The 18,422-nt window shown below is 41.2% G+C and overlaps 1 protein-coding gene across 9 annotated transcripts in view; it reads right to left on the reverse strand.

Annotated features, from left to right (window-relative positions):
• Positions 1-18,422, reverse strand: part of MOB3B (MOB kinase activator 3B) — a 199,255-nt gene that overhangs the window by 124,262 nt on the left and 56,571 nt on the right. For 4 of the 9 annotated variants that reach the window (XM_049623932.1, XM_049623875.1, XM_049624211.1 and 1 more), the window contains one exon: positions 14,829-14,958. The exons of the other annotated variants lie outside the window; for them this stretch is intronic. The gene's annotated coding sequence lies outside the window, so the exon portion shown is untranslated. The remainder of the gene's footprint in view (positions 1-14,828; positions 14,959-18,422) is intronic. 9 annotated transcript variants of the gene reach the window in all.

Genomic DNA, 18,422 nt, shown 5'->3' on the forward strand with positions numbered 1-18,422 from the left:
GTGGAGGGGCAGAGAAGAGAGAATCCCAAGCAGGCTCTGCGTTGGTCAGCACAGACCCCTGTGTGGGGCTTGAAACCATGAACCACGAGCTCATGACCTGAGCGGAAGTCAAGAGCCAGAGGCTCAAGGGACCGAGCCACCCAGGTGCCCCAATTATTAACATTTTAATCCCCACTATAGTCTTACATGGTGGATGTTTTTATGACCATTTAAGAGAAAAAGAAATTGAGGCTCAGCTAGATGAAGTAATTTGGCAAAAATCACAAAATTAGTAGAAAGTAAGGCTAAATTTTGAACCCAGAACTCCTCAGCACTAAAACATAGATGATTTTTTTTCTCACTAAAACTGTTTTGAAATCTCACAAACACTTTTATGTTTTCAAAGCTCCTTCACATGTAGATTTCAAAGCTCCTCACAACAAGACTATAAAGAAAGCTAGAACAGATGGTATTTTTATCTCCATTTCACAGATAAGGAAACAGAAACTCTGATCTCCTCCAGTCCTCATTCCAAATGCATTAAACATTCTGCCATGCTCAAACATTACGATGTCTCTTTTGCTCAAACTTTTTTATCTAGAATGAAGCTCCCTGGAAATGCAAAGAGCTGATAGGCAAGTCCCCATGTTTAATGACACTGGCCATCCAGGATGGGCAATAACAATTTCATCATTTAACTGAATGGATGAACAAACAGGCATCTGTGTCTTTATTTGAGTGTCAAATGCTATATTGTGGAAGATACCCAGAAGTTTGAAGTGAAAAAGGGAACAGGAAATCCACCTGGACTTACTTTCCAACCCCAAGCCCCATCAGGACCCTTGCCCATAATTTATACAGTGGGCTTATTAAATGGTTGGAGCAGTGTTTCTCAAATGTTAAGGTGGGATCGTGTTAAAATTCAGGTTCAGATCCAGTAGGTCTGGGGTGATGCCTAAGCATCTGCATTTCTAACAAACTCCCTGGTGATGCTAACTCTACAGCCCACAGATTACACCTTAGGTCACTATGAGAGCTTGCTAGAAATGCAGGCGCTCAGGTCTCACCCCAGACCTGGTATATCTAAATGTGCACTTTAACAAAATCTCAGAAGTATGTACTTTGAGGAGCACTGGGTAGGAGGGCTGCCTGACTAGCCTGGTAAAGGGACAACTAAATATACTTCCATTTGTTGTTTTGTGAACAGTTTGCTTCATAAACATAGTCTTCAGGGGTGTGTGTGTATGCGTGTGTTTGTAGGTGTGTGTGTGTGTGTGTGTGTGTGTGTGTGTGTGTGTGTGTGTGGTGTGTGTGTGTGTGTGTGTGTAAGAAGAATGAGGAGAAACTCACTGTTTTGAATACAAATGCCTGATGGTGACAATGACCAGGTCTATTGTTCTGGATTGATTTGGAGAGCACAGCGCCCAGAACCCAGAAGGTTCCCAGTAAATAACTTTCCATAAATGCCAGATGGAATGGGGCTGCTGCTAATGGCTGCTGCAGCCTCACGCAGAAATGCTTCTTTGGCTAAAGAAAATGTAACACTAGCAACAACACAGTTGTTATTCTCTGTCCTTGTCCAGTCTCCAGAAAGGAAAGAACAAGTCGTAAGTTTTGCCCCCTGGGTAGAACTATAATAAAATTTTATGTTATGAATAGTGTCTACTACAATGCTGGTTCTCAATAAATATCTGAAGCCAACTGCTCATTCAATCAATGGACATTTACGAAAGACCTTGTATGTGCCAGACTCAAAGCTAGGCACCAAGGACCCAGAGCTGATGAAAACTTGGTGTCTGCCTTTGAAAAGTCCACAATTTGCTGTCTAGTTTGAGGTTAGTTTATCAGCTTTTGCTTTTTAAGCTACAAAGTGAAATGCATCAACGTGGATAGTGATGTGACTTCTTCACAGGATTATTCCAGTTAGGAATGCAAAGGGTACTGAAGAGTGAGGTCTCATGGAAAGAGAAAAATGGAAACCCAAATAAACAGCATAAAATTGACAGGAGCTCCATGTGTTCTCCATATTTTCTGCTTAATAGATCAATTATAGCAATAAAACATGTGCACTATAAAAATATGCACAGAGAATTCGGCCAGCCTGCGAGGGAATGTTGACAAGGTAACTAAGCAACACTGGCAAGGAAAGTTCTTATTTTTCTTTTCCTCTTGATGTCTTCTGCCTTATTAGTTGAAAATTCAAAGTGTCCTTGCCAGGATGAGGAAGAAATGAAGCAATTCTCCCATTCACTCTGGAGAGATCCATCTTTCTAGGTGTGACCACCTCTAAAGAGATGTTGGTAGTACAGAAGGGTGGGCAGGACAGAAAGGAGAGAAACCAAAGCTGGTATTAGTTGAGGAAAGAAGTTCACTATCTCATCTACAGGATGGAGGACTCCTGGCAGGACCAGCCGGCAGGGCAATTCACCATAGGAAGGTAAGGGAAATGCCCCAGAAGTGCCCCACATGAAGGAGGTTTCATGTCATTTTCATTGCTGGGGTCCCAGGAGCTTGGATGGTGCCTGGCACATAGCCAACTTCACTGAATATTTGCTGAATGAACAAAGAGGTGACAGTAAATGAAAAACCCTTTGCATCAAAGTGAAATCATGGAAGTAAAAACAAATTGAACCTCCTGCACTGTAGTTTTTTGGGGACTCCACCTCTATCTGTAAGCTCAGTGTCAACTCACTGAGGTCTGACATTACCAGCTGCTGGGCCGCTCTGAAGCATCCTCTCCTGAAAGATAAAGACATCTGTCCAACTTCTCTCCCAAATGGACTGCTCTTTTCCCATGTGTTACCTAAAAATTCAAGCTCTTCAGAATTGAAGAATGACTAGCTTGATCTCTCATCTTTCCACCATTTTTCTCTTTATGACTGGAATAGTACATGGAACTCTTTTATGACACCCCAGAAACCGAATAAAAGTAGTTAAGGTTTTTACTTTAAAGGAGTGTGTGAATGAAATGAATATCATCTGACCTTTCTAGGCTCCAATAAGAGACACATTTCTTCCCCCAACTAATATACCTCCCCAACTTCAAGCCACCATATCATTGCATTTTAGATTAGTTGGGAGAAACACACTTGCCTCATTTTAATCTTCAAAGACATGCATGATTTCCGAGTTTCCAAATGGCCATGCTATTTCTGAACCATATGAAGTCAGTACAAGCAGGTACAGCTATATGGAAGTCTGTCACACGACCCTCCCTGTCATTTCTGACATTTCCCCCCTCTTCAACATCAACATTTAAGTTACCCTCTTACTGGTTTAGTCACTTATTTATTCAGCCACCAGCACAGACATTCTACCATTAGAAATGGGAGTAAATGTTCTGAAGAGGAAAACATCACATGCAACCTTGTGCACCACAATGACAGCAACAGCAGTGATCAATCAATGTATGGGTGGCTACAGCAGAGACCTGTAATGGTTCACCATTCACTCACAGATATAGTGACGTCACCATTCAGAAGAGGATGCTTGGTGGGGAGAAAAAGTGAAAAGGGTAGAAGGATAAAAGCGGGTAGGATTTATTTGGTGTGGTTTAATTCATGACATTTTTAGGTTCTGGTGAAGAAAAGACAGACTTAAAAAAAATGTTTTCTTAAAGGGAATAACATTCTCCTAAATATAGGCCTTCTGGAGCCCAGGAGAGATTGGCTCACATTCCCAGTAATGAGGAAGATGGCAAATCTTTGATCCAACCTTGGACAGAATGGATTCAATCCTGAGGCAGTTCAAAAAAAAATAGTGAAGGTAAAATTATTAGAAGATCAATGCTCAGTTGACCCATTAAGTATTTATGAAAGACATCCTAATTATTTTATTAATTTTTTAAAGGGGAGAAAAACTTCTCCAACTCAGTAACCACTTGCGGTATTATTTCCAGATCTTTGCACTAGCTAAAAATATTTCTAGTTTAAAAAAAATCGACATAGGATTTGAGGACCCAATACCTAAGGCATGTAAAAATAAGGAAACAGAGGATAGGAGGGAATGACAGCTACTATAATAGCTGAAATTTAAAAATTAAGGCAGATTTTTTTTCATTTTTAAATTTAATTTTTAACATATAGTATACTAAATTACATTTTCAGATTTTTATTCAGATTTTTTTAACTCATTTTGTGCCAGTTTCAGAAAGTTGTGTCCTTTAAGTAAGTTTTCCATTTCATCTGTTTGTTGAATTTATTGACATGAAGTTTCATAATATTCCCTTATTATTCTTTAAATGTCTACAAGACTTGCAATGATAACCTTATTTTGATTTCAAATATTGTTAATTTGTATTCTGCTTCTGCTATGGACTGAATGTGTGCCCCAAAAATTCATATGTAAAACTCTGACCCCCAATGTGACGGTATTAGGAGGTGGGGCCTTTGGGAGGTAATTAGGTTTAGATGAGATCATGGGGGTTGAGCACAATGGTGGAATTAGTACCTTTATATGAAGAGGAAGAAACACCAGCGCTTACTCTCTCCACTGTGTGAGGACACAGTGAAAAGGCAGCCATCTGCAAACCAGGAAGAGCGCTCTTACCAGAACCTAACCATGCTGCAATGGACTTCCAGCCTCCAGAACTGTGGGAAATAAATTTCTGTTGTTTAACTCAAAAAAGAAAAAAAATAAGGCAAGTAAAAAATAGATTTTGCTTGTTAAAGCACAGGTGTATACCAGCTGGTGTGATGTCACTCAGAACCCCTATCAGATACTGGGATAAAGGTCATTGTCAATTACCATTTCATTCTTTCTCTTTGAGACAGGGTATGACAATTCATTCTTGGAAAAGTCTTGCTTTAAAGGAAAAATGTACAAATTCAAGGAAGTTGGTTCCTGTAACTGTCAACAGACTTATTTACTCTTAGCCACGCTAAGTGAATTTGAGTCTCAGGATCTGGAAAATTTTTATACCCGGCACTATGGGAACTTATGTATGACATCTGGAACCACTGCAAGAGATCTCTGAAGGGGAGCGGAGAGAACAAAATGGGCCAGAAGACTGTAAATTGGAAAATACAGTTCTAATTTTCAAACAATACTATTTTTAGCTTGGGGAGATGGGTAAAAGTGAGACCAACTGCAGGCAAGATTTAGAGCAATATAACTCAATAGCTAAGAGCACAGCATCCACAGGTTGCTGATCACTTGAAAGGGCATATGTAAAATGTCTGGAACACAGTAAGCACTGAGTAATCTGGTCTGCGATTACCATCATCATCCTTTGAATCATATTATGATGCTAGTTTTAACAGAGAGTCAGATTCTTGAGAGGCCAAACAGCTTCTAAGACAAATCTTAGAATGCTTAAAATTCTATTCAACCTAACTATGTAACAGTAACAATAACTAATATTTATTTTGCAATCTATTTTAATTTTTTTAACAGTTCTATGAGTTAGGTATTATTATTATCCGCGTTTTACACTTAGAGAAACTTGAGACACAGTGAGATTAAAACTTTGTCTCAGGTCATAGAACTTGTAAGTAGGCAGGCTGACTCCAAAATTCTAACTTTAATTAAGACTGCTTCTCTAGACATTTTGGGTAGTTCACAACAACAACAACAACAACAAAATGAAAAACAAACAATAAACAAAACAAAAACAGAGGAACTTCTAGGGCAATTTCCTCTAACAGAGGAACTTTCTAGGTTAGGGAAAGGGATGGGAGAAACAAAGACTTAGCCCTATGTACCTGGTCATGTGCCACTACCAAAGCCTTGTATTTCTTGAACCTTTGTGGTTTATATTCAGAAGGGCTGGATTTTGACTGGCAATGACTCTAACTAGCTATGTCTTTGGACAAGACACCCTTTTTTAGCCTCAGTTTTGCTTTAAAGATAACAGCACTTATCTCTCAAGATTACTGTAAAAATTAAAGAGATAGTGAAATCACTTCATCAATGGAAAATCATTATGCAGTATGGGCACAGGGACTAATGACAACGAGAACCACAACTGATGACAGAACATGAAGAAATTTCATGAAGTCAAGGAAAATGATTCCATTCAAATATGTGTTTATGACTAAGAAACAGGGCCAGGGAATAGGGATGATGGGAGCCCTGAATAAGAGGAAACAAATCAAATGCTTCCTTCTTGCTCAATTTGGATAGACTTCTGATTCTCAGGCAAAAAGAAATAGTAATCTAAGTGATTTGATGATGCATCAATATTCTCCTACATCTATAGCCTGGTTAGCTCAATACTGTAAGATAGCTCCAGTGTTTCTGCATATAATACAATCTAGTGCATTATTAGGGCAAATTATATCCGTCCTGCCTTCCCAGTAATCCTTCAAACACTTTTGAGAACTGAGTATAAAAGCTCCTCATTTTAACCTTCAAAATGCTTTACATTTAATACAACACATCAGATTACAACTCAGCTGTGACCTCTGCTAGAGTGATCCTGCTGGAGGATTCAACTGCACCCTCAGAAACTCTCAAGAGAGAAAAGACAACCATCTACCTGTGGGCTTTTCAACTGGCTTTGGTGAAAACAGATGGATATAGAGGGTAAGACAGAGATAAAACTGAGACAAATAATTAATGATGCCATCCTCTCTACATGTCTGAACATTCCACAACTGAAAAAGAGGTCTGAAATAAAATGGAATCAAACAAGTAATTGAAAAGGATATGGGCACATGGAGGACTGTGCCAGACCCTACCTCTACAGTCAGAAAGATACAGTCTTGAGTCCAAACTCTACCCCTCAACTGGTTACCCTCCTCAGTTAAACACTGTCTCTGTGTTTCAATTTCTCTTTGAATCAATGAGGGCAGGAGTATCAATATCACAGTGTGTTTGGGGCTAAGTGAGAAAATGTACTAAAGATGGGCAAATGTCAAATGTCATACTTATTAATCCAGACTTCTGTTAGGTTTCAGGTGGCTTCGTGATCATGCAGGATCCGAACCATAATCTGATCTGTTCTTTGACTTCTTTCTTGTAAGAGCTGAGCATCTGACCCTAAAATATATAAACTCTTGGAAAATTTGGGAGCAGAGTTCTGTTCTCCCACTTCTGGATTTTATGAGGATCTTCCCTAGGTACACAATTGGTCTTTCTCTTTTTACTAACGTTGGCTAGGGGAAGTGGAAGGAGTAATTAATTGGTAAATTTTACCAGTATCAATTGGGCATGCTCAGCTGGCTCATCCAGCTCTTGGGAGCTGCCTGCCTTCAAGGAGTGTGCTATTTGCGGTTTCCCCAACTTTCTGAATGGAGGAAGCCTTCTCTCTCCAGTGCTGCATGGGAAAAGTGGGTAACTCTGGGGTGTATTAGCAGGCTCATTTGGCTAACAGACCTAGAGATTTGTCTTCCATTCTGGCTTCCATAAGCTGATATCTGTTTTTGTTGTTGTTGTGTTAACTTCTTCAGAAGCCATGTAGAGAAGAGTGGCATTATTTGTGTACTGGGGGCCATCCTGGAGACCCCAATATTAGGTTGTGCAGCCTGGTTTGCAAAGGTAGCTGGGTTTTGGTAGAGACTCATTGCGACATCAATTAAAGGAGAGCCCCATACAAGATACAACTTAAAATTTATCTGCAGGAAGTCTGTGCCTACATACCAGGCACATAGTCTTCTCCAGGGTTTTCTCAGACAAGAGAGATAACCCAGTCACAGAGAGCATCTGTCTCAGTTACTGTTCGGCTGCAGGCATAAAGAGAATGCTCAGGGGGCCTGGGTGGCTCAGTTGGTAGAGCATGTGACTCCTTGTCTAGGATCGTGAGTTCAAGCCACACAGCCCCATGTTGGGCATAGGGCTTACTTAAAAAAAAAAAAATACAAATTTTTAAAAAGAAGTCATCTAAAATTCACTTAAAAATAAACTTCCTGGGGTGCCTGGGTGGCTCAGTTGATTAAGCATCCAACTCCTGATCTCAGCTCAGGTCATGATCTCCTGGTTCATGGGACTGAGCCTCACATCTGGCTCTGCGTTATCTCTATCTCCTCTCTCCCCCCCTCCCCAGCTCATGTGAATGTGTGTGCACGCACACGCTATCTCTCTCACAATAAATAGGTAAACTTAAAAAAAAAAGAGTGAGAATGCTCAGAACAGAGTACCCACTCATCTGTGAGGTGTTTATAAACCTTCCCCAATAGTCAGTGAGCAGCAGACTTTATAGTCCCATGCTGTATGTGGCTACTGTTCAGGAACATATCACCAGTGTTCTCCATGGGTAATCTAGAAACTTCAACCCAGATGAGGCCTCTTCTTTGCCAAACACATTTGGCACAAATTTCTCTCTGAGTTAAATTTAACCTCTGGTATAAAGTAAGGGGAGAAAGGTGGAGAAAGAAGGGGGGAAAAAGAAGGAGAGGCCAATTATCATTGTCCTGTGACTTCCACCTCTTGTACATACCTCTCTCGCACACACACACATATCTTGACCTCACACTATACTCCTGAGCTCACATGTCTGGCCCCTCCATCAGTCTGTGAGGGTGGGATCATACCCTAGACTTTACTGCAGTTTGAGTACCTAACACAGGACCCAGCATAAATAAGAAGTCATTAGTTTTGCAGTTGAACTGTGTATCTAAGTGATGGCTAATCAAATACTGCACCCATGAACAGTTGCTTCTCCGGTGGAGAGGGCAATGCTCCCGGAATCAGGATGACATGATCAATGAGCACTGGGTGTTGTATGGAAACCAATTTGACAATAAATTTCATATTAAAAAACAAACAAACAAAAAAAAGAAAGAAAGCTTTTCAGAAAACAGAGATACTTGACACAAGGTCAGCAGCAGCCACTGGACACGTGGTTCCCCAGGCCAATCTAAACAGCTCACAGGTTTTCATTTTCCAGCATTCACTAAAAAAGTCAGGTCCTTTGGAACTATGTCCAGCCTTAAAAGAATGTTTAAAAATTCATGGTAGATCTTTGTAAAGATCTTTGCATAGTGTTACAAAAATCTCTACCTGTGTGCTTTGTTTAAAAAGTAAGTTTAAAATATATAGCTCAAAGAAAAAATAATGGGGAAGAAAAGAAGTCAATCAACTTGGGTAATTTTTTTTCTAATGGAAGAAGAAAATGTATCCTATTACCTTCTTTGGTGCAAACTCTGCTTCTGTGACTTTGATGTCCATCCCCAGGCCTCTGTTACATCCATCCTTGTCCACTTTGTTTGTACCCCTTCATACTGGGTCCTGGCAGCAGGCATTGTGACCCCTTACCTGTGTCCCCACCATCCTGCAGATTACCAAGGAATTCACTTTCCTCAAGCATGATCCTGCTACCCACCTGTGTGTATGTTGGGAGGCCTGTAAGCCAGATCATTGCTGATATGATTTTACAGCAGGAAGAACCCTCAAAAATCACTTAATTCAATTCAACTTCTTTTTTTTTTTAGATTTTATTAGATATTATTTATTATTATTTAGATTATATGTGTGTGTGTTCAGTGCAACCTCTTAATGTATTAAATACAAAAACAGAAACAGACATGCCTCATATCCAGAAAAGTGAGGTGAGATCCACAGTTAGAACAGTCTAGGGCTAAAAGCAAAGTCTCAACCCTGAGGCCAGTGTTCTTTCCACAAAGCCATGAGTCTCTTCAATGGTTAAGCAAAGCTGACACCTAAGCACCCTTCAAAAGGGCCCCCAAATTATTATATTATTATATTATATATAATTATATAAATTTATTTATTTATTTATTTATTTATTTATTTATTTATTTATTTATACTTTAATCCCCCCGTGGTGGATTTGGGTGGTTTTTAAGGCTTTTATTTTTTTTTTTTTAATTTTTTTTTCAACGTTTTTTATTTATTTTTGGGACAGAGAGAGACAGAGCATGAACGGGGGAGGGGCAGAGAGAGAGGGAGACACAGAATCGGAAACAGGCTCCAGGCTCCGAGCCATCAGCCCAGAGCCCAACGCGGGGCTCGAACTCACGGACCGCGAGATCGTGACCTGGCTGAAGTCGGACGCTTAACCGACTGCGCCACCCAGGCGCCCCAAGGCTTTTATTTTTTTTTTTAAGCAAGACAGTCCATTTCTCCCAAATAAAACCTTATGTGGGACCCAATTATAGAAAAATAGATAAAAATTCTCTCTTCTGTGGTATAAGCAGGGAGAAGGACACTCACTCTTAGTCTACCTCTCCCAACAGGCACAGAAACCTCCCTGAGGACCTTCAGGTTTGGCTCTATAGAGCAGACAGTGCACCAGGCCGCTAATGGCCACTGCACCTGTCAGTGACTAAATCTCTCCCCTGGCCTTTCCTCGGCTGGCCCGCCTGCCATCATCCTTCTTCAGTCTTTAAGGCCTAGACATCTGCCACCACCTCCAGGCAGGCTCTCCTGACCACACTGTTAGGAAGTGACCCTGTCTCCCCTTTGCTACAAAGCTCTGAATATTTAACCCTTCCACTGCACCAAAACAGTCCGAATCATTTGTGATTCTCATGCCCTCCTCCCTGTCTGACCCACCTATGGTCAGGGCCCACCCACCTATCTGGGAGCCCCTGAGTTTCCATCAAATCACACTTCAAACACAAGCTGTCACTCAGGTGAAGTTTCAACCCACCTCTTTACCTTCCCTCCTGACCCTTCCCTAATCTGGCTTGGTTTCTACTCATTCTTTTTAAGTTCATTTGAACCCTTGCTTCTCAACAAATATTTATGAGTTCCACTCACTCTGCTTGAGTTCAACACTCTTCCCCCAGCACTGCCTCCCGTTTGTTCTTTCTCTCCTCTCGAGTTCTGGGGTCTCTGGTAGAAGGTGAATGGTTGCTGAAGAAAAAAAATACACCCCCTACTCACCCAGAGCCATCTGTCCATTGACTATCAAGTTCCCCCTGGACCTCCTAGGGACCATCACAAATGACAGAAGACCAAAATCACCCGGATGTTTGTTCAAAATGCAGACGCTAAGGTCCCGCCCCTCACCTTCAGATGTATGGACTCTGATGCATTCCAACGTTTAAGAACTCCCTAGGACAGGGAGTTTGACACACCAGACCTAGCCTCTCCAGGAGTCCCTGGGCCAAAACTCATTTACTGAGGAGAATGGTCAGGGGAGAAATGTGGCCATCTGGAAAGATGAATGTCCAGCAGTAAAGTGACAGAAAAAGTCCTTAGGAAGAAGGAAGGCTTACCTGAATCACAGTGGAAATAGAGAGGGTGGCCCTTTCCCTGACTGGTCCATCAGCTACACCACCAATGGAAAGCCTGGTCCAGTTAACCACACCCTGCCTGTGTCTGTGGGCCCCTCTATTATACAGGCTGGTGGTTAAGTAAATGAGTGTGTGATCAGACAGCCTGGGTTGACTCCCACATCTATCATTTTCAGCACTGTGGACTCCCGAGCTTGTGCAACATCGCTAAACTTCAGTTTCCTCTTCTACAAAAGGGGATAGAATTAATTCTCTATCACATAGTATTTCTAAGAGATTGAAATGCCTTTATCCAAATAAAGCATGTGACAGAGCACCAGGCACAAATAGGTCTGTCATAAGCACTGGCTTTTAATTCTTATCATTAACACTGCTTTCTTGAACCCACTCATTCATGTGTGTCCCGTCCCTTCTGGACAGAAAACTCTAGGCTTTCTGCTTTCTTTCTCTTAGAAAAACACTCCTAGTGGATTTCACCTGGTAGGCTTGTGATGGTGACAAAATGAGGCAGTGGGTGGAGACAGGCTAACAGTGGGTCGGCCACCCTGGAGGTACTCTGCAATCGTCCATGATTAGTGAAAAGGCTGATCCACCTTAGCCATGCCCTGGCTGCCAGGAACAGCAGGCTTTCCCTCATCAGAGCTAATGCTCTGCACCTCCTTCCTGCTACCAGGCAGGGGAGACTTTCTGGAGGGCAGGGGCTTGATTCAGGAAGTGTTTCCAGGGCCCAGAGGGAGAAGTTGGCGGGCAAGCCTGTGCTGATTAGACATTTATGCCTATTATTTGAGCTCTTCTCACAGCAGTGCCAGAAAAACTCATCCTGAGTCAATGGGTGCTTTTTAAATACCAAATATCTCCATTCTGATTTTCTTATGTAAGCACAATGTGTAGACTTGCCAGAAATGTTAAAAATAGACAACCAAAAATCAAAGAGAAAAAACCTTCTCATAGTTTCTAAATCAACCTTGCATGGAAACAGTTACCACACAAAAGTGGGATGGGGGTAATTTTTTCATTCATTTAGGGGAGTGGTTTTTGTTCTTCCTGTTTTTATTCTTTGGATAGTTGTATTTATTTTCCCCCACACTATTCTTTAATGACAAGTGAGGGTGGCCCACTCTTCTTAAAAACAATAAAAGCTAGAGGGGGCGGGGGGTGGGGGGAAGCCTATAAACCTTCCAAAGGCATGGAGAACTTTTGCCCAGAGAAGTGAACTGCTCAAGTAAAGCCATGGAAAACAACTGTGGCCGCAGGCACTGGGCTGAGCCAAGCCCCTGTGGTGAGGACTCACTTTATTTCTGGTCCAAGCACAGAGTCCAGGAAGCCACATCCACTGACTTCCTTTTCATTTAAGATTCTACATTCATCAATATGTCTATTGAGAAGCCTCCATAAGAGATTTCCTCTTTGCTCTAAGAGAGAGGAGGAAAAACAGAAGCACAGTGACCATTCCTGGGAAAACAACACCCGCCCAGCAAGAGATCAAAACAGGTGTTTGCTACTACCTCCTACTCTATTTCCTTCTAACTGCATTTTATTCTTTAAAAGAAAAAAAAAGGCAACTTATTGAGTTTTATTAGTGTTTGATTTTATATAAGTGCCAGATGACTCAAATTCCTTTTGGAAGAGGGTGGTGTAAGAATCTATAAAAACTCTGATAAGCAAAACTACAAACATTGCTTCCACCAACTTTAGTCAATTAAAAAAAATTCAAAGGCTTAATATAGTTGAAGACTGAAAAATACAGAGTTCCACACAGACAAAGCTGTCATATTAAAAAAAAAAAAAAAAGAAGAAAATCTAACAGCCACTTTAGCACATGTCAAATGCAGATTTTTATATAACTGATCAAGATACAATCATTTGCAAATATTTATATTTTAAATCACAAGATGGCTGTTTCCCTACTCCAGAGATTGTGAGTGATTATATAGTGAGCTGATTCTCGTTTGGTCTCCCCTAATTTCCCCTAACCCACCGTGGCTTCTAGAAAAAGACAAAAACCAACAGACCAAGCCAGTGGAGCCAAGGAGCCCTGAATTTATTTCAGTTTTGAAAGGGTACTACAGTCAGATTCTCTTTTCTGTAGGGAATGCAATCCGCACCACTGGGCTAGCTGTCCTGCACAGAATACACGTTTTTCTCATCTAGTGAAGTAATCTTGTGAAACGTGAGCACAACCTGTGAAGGCGTCTGGGAGAGGGCAGAGGGGGAATGCGAGGTTGTGCTGGGACATGGAGTCACTCCACCTTCGGCAAGCCTCGCTCGCTCACTTGCTCTCTCAGCACTAGGCTTGCAGGAGGGCCCAGACAGGAAGGAGGCAGGGCCTTGACCTTCAACATTTCCAGTAAGCAAAGCTTTCCGTGCTGGCATCACAAGCCGAGATGGAATTGCTGCCCTGAGAGTGAGGTCCCTAAACTGATCCATATCAGAGAGGACCCTGTGGCTTCTCGGGGCAACACGGGGACCAGAAGGTGGAAAATGGGGGCAGAGTAAAGGGAATTCCAGATCCTTCTCCACCCAAAGGGCTAGCCACAAACTGGAAAAGTAGATGATGGCCTCCATCAACATGATCCCTCAGCATCATCATCTTACTCCAGTTCCACCCCTAACCCCACCTTGTTCACAAGAGGAAGGCATCCTGGCATCCATTTGGTAAGATGCCAACACAGCCTGAGCTTTCCAGCTAGGCACCTGACCTGATTGCAGCCACAGACTCTTGGAAGACCAATCCTTTCATTTTTATAATAGTCTAGCTTTAGGATGTATTTAATTTTATAAAGCCACCTCAAATTGCGTGGGAGGGAGACAAAGTAATTCTAATGATAATCTGCATTTCCTACAACCATATCCCAGTAAACATAAGCAGGTCCTTGTAAGTAAAGGTGCTTTCTGACTAATAAAGAAATAAACATACACCTCATTATTCCATGGCCTACCAGAAACTCCTGAGGACTGAGGATTTAGAAGAAATGATTCAAGTGGATTTTCCCTAGACCTCATCAGCCCAACCTACCTCTCTCTGATATTACTTTTTCATCCTCCTCACCAAGGCTGGCTGGAAACACCTCACCCAAGCCAGGAAATGAGTTAAGGCAATGACATTTTTTTTAATGGCACAACCCAGGTCTGCATACCCTAGACTAGGTGCCATGATGATGGGGATGGCATGTACCTGCTGGTTAGAACCTTTCTATTCTTTCTGTTACAAGACCCACAGTTATTTCCTGTTCTGGGAAATTTTGGAGGGGCAAGAAAAAGAAGACAGCAAGGGAAGAGATGCTCATGACAAAATCTGCCAAAGCCTCTTTGAGGATCTACAATCTCTCCTTCTTAGGAAATAGCAAACAGTCCTTTCAAAATGCGCCTTGAAATCTTGAGCAAAGCTTTTAAAAAGAAATCTCATGTTACACTTGAAAATTTAAAATACGTGTAACGTTTCCCTTAGCAAACCCACCTTAACAATCTATCAAAAGACACATATAGTGGACTATTGTGACAAGCAGATTGCTAGGAGGGTCCCCAATGATTTCTGCCTCCTGATATCTATGCCTCTTGAATCATCCTCTCTAAGTAAGGGCTGGACCTAGTGATTTACTTCTAGAGAATAAGACTTGGCAAGAGAGATGGGGAGCACTTCTGAGATTAGGTTGTAGAAGATTGATTTGTCTTGCTTTCATATTCTTTCACTCTCTCTTGCCTGCTCACTTTGATGAAGCCAGCTGCCATGTGGTGAGCTCTTCTTTGAGGAAGTCCACATGACAAGGAACTGAAGGTGTCTTCCAGTCAGTAGTCAGAATGAAGGCTCTCAGACCAACTGTCCACCGAGAACTGAATCCTGCCAACAACCATTGAGTAAGCTTAGAAGGAGATCCTTCCACATTCCACCCTTCAGATAACTGCAGCCCCAGCTTACCCTTTGGTTACAGCCTTGTGAGAGATCCTGAACTGGAGAACCCAGCTAAGCTGTGCCCTGATTCTTGACCCAAAGAAACTGTAAGGCAATATATGTTGTTGTTTTTGAGCCACCAAATTTTGGGGTATTTTGTTATGCAGTAAGAGTAAATAATGTGGCTTTTAAGCATTGGTCTTTGCAATTGCACACAAAAAAGGAAAACAACCCAAAAGTCCATTCAGGGGGAGCTAGTTCAATCAAGAGTGGTATATCCACATAAGAAACATTAGGCAGCCCTCAAAATATAATGAGATCAAAATTTTTGTATTGAGATGGAAAGATTAGTCCACAAAACTTAAAAAGCAAGTTGCAAAACAGTGTGAAACTTCTAAACATGTCAAACATCCAAATTTCCATTCCTGTAAATTCCAGGCAAGCTCTGTACCCACTGTTCCCATCTCCAAAACTAGCAACTGGAGTTATCTAGTTGCTCCAGGCAAACAAACAAAAGCAAAGGGCAAAATATACACAATGAGTGAGAGAAAGAAGAGAGACTGTTCTACTCTCCTCTTTCCCTTCACTCCGGTCTCTAAGCTCTGTAAAGTCTTCCCATTACAGTCACTATAAAACCAAATTTGCTATGTTGGTTCACAAAGACATAATTTACAGATCTGGTCTCTGGATACTCTTCCTTCGTCTATAATTCCTCCTCTCACTTACCTGCTCTATCCACGTTGGCCTTGATGTTTCTATAACACACCAAGTTCACTATCATTTCAGGGCTGCATTAGGTTGCTAGGGCTGCCATAACAAAGTATCACAGACTGGATGGCTTAAATAACAGAAACTTATTGTCTCATGGTTTTGGAGGCTAGAAATCTAAAATCAAGGTGTTAGCATAGCTGTGCTCCTTTTGAAGGAGCTATGGAAGGATCTATTCTATGCCTCTCTCCTTGCTTCTGGCAGTTTGCTAGCAATCTTCGATGTTCCTTGGCCTGCAGACACATCACCTCAGTCTCTGACTTTATCTTCACATGGTGTTCTTGCTGTGTGTGTGTCTGTCTCTAAACTTCCCCTTTTTAAGAGGACATCAGTCTTAATGGATTAGGGGCCCATCCTACTCCAGTACGACCTCATCTTAACTGATTATAACTGAAATGGCCCTATTTCCAAATTAGGTCACGTTCTGAGGTACTAGGGCTTAGGACTTCTATATATGAATCTGGGAGAGACATCATTCAACCCATAACAAGACCCTTTGCAATCACTGTTCCCTCTTCCTGGAAAGTTCTCCACCCAGTGTGGTTGCCCTGAGGATACACCTCACATAAGGAGCATAACTGGCCAAGAGTCGCAGCTGCTGTGCTCTGAAATCCATTTCTACTTTTGTGCCAAAGCCACACTTCCCACAATCTACTCCTAGTCAGTGACTGAGCATGGCAAGGGTACTATAAGGCAAGCTTGTTCCTGGGAGATGAAAAATTCACCTGACAGGTGTCTTTGGCTCAAGGACTCTCCCACAGCCTTGCCAAACACCCTAGAATGCTTCTACTCCATCTTCCTTCCTCTCCTCTGTCTTTCACTTGGGGTTCGACCTGAGTCATAATCTGAGGGCTCTCTTCCAGGCTCCCACCAGCTCCCTCCCCATTTTCTTTTGAAGTTGGAGAAGAGTACTCAAAAGGGCCATGCACTTTGTTGGATGCTCCACTGTAGCTGACTTGAAATTCTTAATATGTTATTTATGAAGAAGGGGACTCACATTTCATTTTGTACTGAATACTGGTTTGGTTCACAGGGGTTGCCTTAATAAGTTTATTGAAAAGCTAATCCATTACTTGGTTATGCTTCTTGTGGGGGCCTGGGATGCTACCCCAGATATCAGCATGACTCTTCACCACTTCATGTAAGCCTCTGGTCAAATGTCATCTCCTCAGAGAGGCATCTTTTGCCATCCTAAGTAAAGCACACTTGATCCAACCCAGTCTCCCTCTCTCTCTTCCCCATTATTCTGCCTTAGTTTTCTTCATAACTCTATCTGATTTTACTGTACCTTTTTATTGTTTGTTTTGTCTTTCCCTTGAGAATGTAAACTATAAAGGGACAAAGACTTTTTGTTTGTTTCTTATTATACCCCCATACCTATAACAAAGCCAGGCACATGATAGGTAGTCAATAATTAGTTTGTATACAAATTAGTTTATAAAAAAAAAAAAATGTCATACTGAACTCACCCAGCTCCTTATTCAGTTCTAAACATACAAAAAATGTAGCCCAATGTGAACCTCTTGAGAATGTACTTCACAGACCTAGACAATACAACTGTTTTTGTTTTTGTTTAAAAGACAGGCCAGAAATGAAGACAGACTCCAAAGCCAAAGTAGTAGGCATGACAGTAAATACTGTGATCCCTCAGAGGTAAGTTGAATCTGAATATAGCTGGGGCCAGGGCTGGTATTTTAATGTCCAGGTAAGGACAGGTGACATGGACCTGGGACTGTGAAAGGTAGGATAAAAAAAATGAAAATAGGGCCAGGAAAACTACCACTGATCCTCAGTAGCTCAGGGAAGAGGCAAGTAAGTGTGTATTCTGCCCCAATCTCAGGGTGAAAAAAAAATGTATCTAATGAAACAACAAGACACCAAGTCTGTGGCATGCATAAGTATGTGGCCTAAATTTACATTGTTTATATTGTGCAAGAATCCAGAGCTTCTAAATCACCATAAAAATGTTCCCAGGACCAGAGAAGTCTGTGTAGAAATAAACTCAAATTGCTCTGTAGAAATATTTTCCTAACTCAGGACTCACAAGACTCCCTTAGATTAAACAATTCCTGTTGAACAAACAAGACAAACAACCAGAGGGAGAGGCCACATTCACAATAAGCAGAAGAATTAGCACCCCAAGAGCTGGTGGTAATAGAATAATGTGATGGATATATAAGCTAATTATATTTATTTTTTAAATAAAAGATGGAATAAAAACTATCACAAAAAACCCTCTATTAAGAAAGAAAGGCAAGATTTTTAAGAAAAAATAGAATTTTAAGCATTAAAAATGCAACATTAAGTTGAATATTAGATATAGCTGAAAAGAGAATTAGTATCGTGGAAAATGGGTCTGAAAAAATTAATCATAATGTAGCAGAGAGAGAAAAAAGGAGATAGAAAAATATGAGAGGTTGTAAGACATGAAAAGTAGATTGAGAAAATAAAATATGCATTTAATTGGCATTCTATGAGGAAGGAGTAGGAAACTGTGAGAGAAGCAATACTGAAATGATAATGGCTGAAAATTTAACAGAATTAAAGTAATGCCTATACTCTTTATTTGAAACATCACAAGTCTCAAGCAGGATTCAAAAGAAACACACACACACACACACACACACACACACACACACACACAC

Source organism: Panthera uncia, chromosome D4, assembly GCF_023721935.1.
Source record: "Panthera uncia isolate 11264 chromosome D4, Puncia_PCG_1.0, whole genome shotgun sequence".
In the NCBI taxonomy this organism is placed as follows: Eukaryota; Metazoa; Chordata; class Mammalia; order Carnivora; family Felidae; genus Panthera; species Panthera uncia.